The sequence below is a fragment of the Chiloscyllium plagiosum genome, unplaced genomic scaffold (assembly GCF_037043375.1).
Source record: "Chiloscyllium plagiosum isolate Xiang-an unplaced genomic scaffold, Cpla_swu_hap1 HiC_scaffold_8, whole genome shotgun sequence".
NCBI classification, from domain to species: domain Eukaryota; kingdom Metazoa; phylum Chordata; class Chondrichthyes; order Orectolobiformes; family Hemiscylliidae; genus Chiloscyllium; species Chiloscyllium plagiosum.
Genome location: NW_028270146.1, coordinates 114,986,268 through 114,992,476, shown reverse-complemented (window position 1 = coordinate 114,992,476; position 6,209 = coordinate 114,986,268).

The window sequence follows — 6,209 nt, the reverse complement described above, 5'->3', positions numbered from 1 at the left end:
TATTCGCTGTTACACTACACCAGTGTTAACCATGGATAAAGGGCTCACTCAGTTTTAATGAGATGCATGAATCAGAGAATGGTGTAACAAGTGATGTGAGTTTGAACCACTTCAATTTTGTTAATTTACTTTGAGATAATAACAAATGTTACTGCAATGTGGGATTTTGGATCCATTAACTTCATATTCAGGAGCTTTAAAGATACTCAGTAAACAGGCTGAACTAACCAGAACGTCACTGCATTCAATGTCCTGTTTTCTGATAGTCATACAGTGAATGCTGTATTCAGGGACTTTCCTTTTTAAAGAATAAATGCCAAGGGAAATGTGTCCATTGTGAGTAAATGGGAAAATATAGCTTGTTTGGTTGGACTTTAGTTGATTCATTTTCCCTTTAATCGGCCAGATACAATAGTTGGCAGCAATTAAGCTGACTGCAGAAAAGGTCCTTGAGTTCCCAGTTTCATTTACTGGAAGCAGGTGGAGTTTCTGCAGTGGATCAAAGATATTTTGTCTCACTGTTGACCAGTTGGTGGAAATCCAACTGCAAACCATAACCACCGCCTCAGCAGAAACAAATCAACTCAGCAACAATGCTGGAGAAAAGTTTATTTTTCAGTTGTGTAACTTGGAGAACTAGTCACTCCTCTCACTGAAGGAAATATTCGCAGAGTCTCAGATACAACCTTAACATCAACAGTTCATTCAAGGATCACTACAGCACTGTTTAGTATTGAGAAAAATTGTCATAGAGTCATGGAGTGATACAGCATGGTTACAGACCCTTCGGTCCAACCAGTCCATGCCATTCATAATCCCAAACTAAACTAATCCCACCTGTGTGTACTTGGCCCATATCCTTCCAAACATTTGATAGTCATTTACTTATCCAAATGTCTTCTAAAGGTTGTAAGTATCCACGACCAGATCATCCCACACACAAACCATTCTCTGTGTAAAAGGTTGTCTCTGATATCTTTTTAAAAATTTTCTCCTCTCATTGTAAAAACATGTTCCCTATTGTTGAAATCCCCCACCATAGCGAAAATGCGCCAATGTCTGGGTCAAAAATTGAAAACAATCCCAGCTCCAAACATTTACAAAATATCATTATTGTCCCCTTTGATCAATGATTTGTAAAATTTATTCGCGTATCTAATGCAATGTTCGTTTTCAAATAACTTTTGAAATGCAAGTGGTTCACATCAATCGTATTAAAGTAACAGTCCGTGTGTTACTTTATTGATATGTGATATATCACTTATTGATATGTGATATTTTTTAAACGAAAGCTTCGTACATTCCCAGTATGAATCATGTCAATTAGAACCATTCACCTTTCCACTCACGGCTTTATAAACTTATATGAGGTCACCCCCCCCCCCCCCCCCCCCCCCCGCCGAACTCTCACCGTCCAGTGGAACAAGTTCCAGTCTATCTGGATTTCCAGCGGTAACTTTGTTCCCTCACATTCTGCTGTTAAAGATCCTCCTGCCACCCCAGGTCCACAGACAGTGTCCCTTGATACTAGTTCAAAGAAATGAAAGGAACTTGTCCCACCAAATTGTTCAATTTTATTTGGCTTCAAACACCATAAAAAATAAATGTTCATGTCATTGCTGATTTATGGGAGAATTCCATTTACACAATATCTGCTGAAATACCTGCAGTACCATCCTGAATCTGGTTCGCAGGTTCACCTGTTGCTCCCAAATGCAACCAGACATCAGGGAACAGTGTGTGGGATATCGGTAAAGTAGTGTTACTTCTGCAATTATAATTACTTATACAAAGTAAACAAACTCACACCAGTGTGTAATTGTTTCAGCCAAGAGCTGAGCCAACAAGAATGGAAACTATGTGGAGGAAATACATAATTGTTTTGTATTAGCTAAAATTGTATGCAAGAATGAAACGTGACTGCAAAACAATGGTTAAATATTACAGACGAATAGATAAGATGCTGCGAGGGGAGCGAGTTATGCTAGATACGCCTGTATAAACAGTGGGTATAAACATCTGTTTCCCACTTTTACAGAAACACTGGAACAAACCCCAATTAAAAGGGTCATAAGGATCAGTATGGTAGGGGAAGGCACAGATGGAGGGAGTAGATAATGGTGACGAAAGGATATGCCTAAAAATGACCCACAGGGGGATGAGGTCAAACGGACTTGTGAGGCCAGAAATAAGCATTTTGTCACAGACAAGGCCGGATAAGGCAAGATGATAAACAGGAGTAATGGGTGCTGGTCTTACGGAAGTGGAAGATGTAAACGGGAAGAGCAATGGGATAAAAAAAAGAAACCAAATTACATAAATATTGTGTATTAGTTGAATTCAGTGTGTGTGTCCCTGCCTTGTCGACAGTGGATATCACACCCTCTTGCAAGAGTAAAATAAAGAGCACTACTGATTCAGATTTTGTCTCGGACTGAAACTATTGAAGTGTGTGAGCTTTGTTTCTCACAAGTGAACATCGTCCACACCCACCCCTCCACCCTTCCCTTCTGTACTTTTCACTTTGTGAAATCCGTGTTGTCAATAATCAGTTAAAAGAAAGATTTTTAAAAACTTTCTTAATTCATTTGCTGATCTTGGCTGAGTAAAAGTATGTTGCTGTCAGCATTTCTGGGGAACATGTCTGCATTTTATTCATGTAAGTTTACAATGATATTAAGTCAAAAATTGTCAAAATGTCCTCAGAAACAACGTTTAGAAATGGGCGCCTCAGGGCTTCACCACCTGTTTGAATATTGATACAGTTCTGCCCCTACTTTTTTCCCCATAAGCCAGGACTTACAGCATTGGTGATCATATCTATGTTGATAATGGATTAGACCGTACAGAATGTTCCCGAATATTTATAGTGCTATCACCTGCAGGGTTATGGACAACATGCTATAAAGTGGGTGTTGGCTGGAAGGCTCTGTCTTCACGTGATACAGGTGCGATGGGCGAAGTGATCTCTCTCTGTCGTGAAAACTTGCTACTACTCTAAATTCATCTTTCCTACTTTGTCTCGTTCAGAGGCTCTAACTCACATGATTCATACCGGAAATATTCCAAGCCTTCGGTTCAATGATATCAATAAACTCCACCTGACTCTCCGGCTAGCGATGTGGAGATTAATGGTCCAATTAATGGTGCCAGACGATGCCTGGGACAACATCACTTTATTCAACTAAAGTCAGCAATATACATTAACAATGTGAAAGGCACAAACTGTACTTTTACCCAGAGCAGCCAGTTTCATCTGCATTCAGACTCAAAATTCAGACCACTGCACAGAAGATAGACGAGCCCTCACAACATTGGAAATGATTTTGTTTGATAAAACAGTCCATCATAGATGTGCTTAGAACAAGTCGTGACAACAAACTTGCTTGATTTTTTTTTGTGTGGGTTAACACATGATATGTTACTGTATTCCGACTGATGTGAACCATTTGCATTTCAAGTTATTTGAAAACGTCCTTCACAACAGATATGGGAGCAAATTTTAGAAATCATTGCTCAAAAGGACTTTTTTTTTGGATTCCAGGAAGATCCATAGTGATATTTTGTAAATGTTTGGAGCTGTGATTGCTTTAAATTTCTAACTAAGACATTGACATACAGTGGACAACATCACAATTTGCTGTAACATGAAACTCGCAACCACTGTGAACCATCGCCTGATGGTTCAGAATTTAACAAGGACCTAGCAAGTTTCGTGGAATGGACCGACGAGTGATACATGAAAATTAACAAAAGCATTTCTGAAATGATTAATTTAGCTAGGAAGAATGTAGAGACACAAATTCACATCTCTGTTTGCATTTCAATATACTATAAATTACTTTTCTATTACATCCTAAAATACTTGTGTCTTTGTTCATATTTAATACACTCTATCTTGTTCCGGGGTTAAGATAGTTTCTTTATTTATTTCACTCAAGACTGTATGCTGTATTTTTGCCTCAGTATTGACCAAATTCGGTTTGGTGCCAGCTTATATCACTTGAGCTGCTTTTTCAGGAAGTGAATCTCTCCACCTGTTATGTCAAGATAATCTGTTCATGCTTAGATCGAAATAAATCCTGTTAATATCATCCCAAATTCCAGCTCGGTTATTTTGTATTTATTCGTTGGAATTGAACAGGAATATGATCGGCTGTTCTTGGTGGAGTGGGAGAGGGAGTTAAAGTGTTCAGCCACGGGGCCGTGAGGTTGGTTGGCATGGGTTTCCCAGAGATGTTCTCTGAAATGATCTGAAAGTTAGTGTCCTGTCTCCCTGATGTAAAGGAGACCACATCAGGTGGAACAGACACAGTGGGTGACATTTGTGGAAGTATAGATAAGTTCCTGTGGGATGTGGAAGGATCATTTGGGGGCCTTGTCGGAGGTGAGGGGGGAGGTGTGGGCGCAAGTTTTGCACTTCCTGTGGTGGCATGGGAAGGTGACAGGGGTGGGGAGTGGGCTGGTGGAGGGGCATGGACCTGACGAGGGAGTGGCGGAGGGAATGGTGTCTCCGGAATGCAGATAGGGGTAGGGAGGGAATTATACCCGAGTGATGGGGTCTGTTTACAGGTGGTGGAAGCAGCGGAGGATGATATGATGTATGCAAGGTTGGTGCGGTGGAAGTTGAGGACCAGGAGGGCTCCCTGTTGCGATTGGAGGAATGGGGTTCAAGGGCATCGTTGACCATGTGGGAGGAGAAATTGCAGTCTTTGACAAAGGAGGTTATCTGGGATGTTTTATGGTGGAACTGGTCCTCCTGGGAGCAGGTGCAGTGGAGGCTGAGGAATTGACAATAAGGGATGGCATTTTTACAGGAGGTCGGGTGGGATGAGTGCAGTCCAGGGAGCTGTGGGAGTCAGAGGGCTTGTAGTAAATGTTTAGTCGATCACTGGAGATAGAGGTGGAGAGGTCTAGGAAAGGGAGGGAGGTGTCCAAGATGGTCCCTGTGAAGTTTAGGTCAGGGTGGAAGGTCTTATTAAAGTTGATGAACTGTTCAACCTCCTAGTGATAGCATGAGGTGGCGTTGATACAGTCATCAATGTAGCGGTGGTAAAGGTGGGCAATGATACCTGTGTAGCTGTGGAAGATTGACTGCTCCACATATCTGACGAAGAGGCAGGCATAGTTGGGGTCCATACAGGTGTCCATGGCTCCCCCTTTGGTTTGGAGGAAGTGGGAGGATTGAAAGGAAATGTAGTTGAGGTTGAGCATGTACTGCTTGGGTTGGAGTGACAGGAAGAAACGGAGGGCTTCGAGGCCGACATCATGGCGTTTGGATGTGTACAGGGCCTGGACATTCTGTTCTCTCTGGGGCTTATCAATAGCTTGCAGTTATTATGGAACTGCAAGGGCAATGGCTGGGGACTCGGAGAAACCAATGTTTAAGTCTTCTGCTTGAAGCACATTTTGACCAGAACATTTAAATAACACAAAGCTCACTGTAGGAAATGCCAGGGCTGCAACTTTTAATAATATTTGAAACTTTGTTAAAAATAGGGATTTTTAGTCATAGTTTCTGAAATAATCAGGAAAATAATTAACCGTTAGAACAAGCTCTTTCAAAGAGAGAGGATTTGCAAAGTTTGAAACCATACGGTGCTGTGGTTTATTTGAATTCAATGTCGGTCAGAGTTCGATACAGCCAAGGTGATCTCTCCACATATTGATTCTGTTAATCTGACACACCAACATACCTGTCTGTACAAAACTGTATTATTTGTTTAGTTGATCAAAATTTAGGAAACAGATCAAACAGAATGTATTCGGCTGGGAAGGTGATGGATACAGAAGACAGAATCAAAAACTGGGAACATTAAATCTGAAGAGAGAGTAACAAGTAGTACAAGATCAAAGACATGACAAGGTGCATGTCGATATGTCCCAGACCTTAGTGAATCGAATGAGCTTGTTAGATGGTCGAGAGACTCGTCCAATGATGTCCTGGAATCAGACCGCGAAACAGAGATCAAGAGGTCAATTTGCAAATGTCACTTCAATGTGATCACTTCATACTCTGTGTCCTGATATAGGCCACATTGGCAGATGTTTCCGCCAGATTGCATCCCCTGGGTTTATTTTCTGATCAGAAGTGAGATGTGTGGCTTGCTGCTGGCACATAGAAACAGGAAGTTGCGTGCCAGCTGAGAATGATACATCAGGCGCTACTTTCCGTATTATCAGCACAAACAGTCTTCCTACCTCTGAGG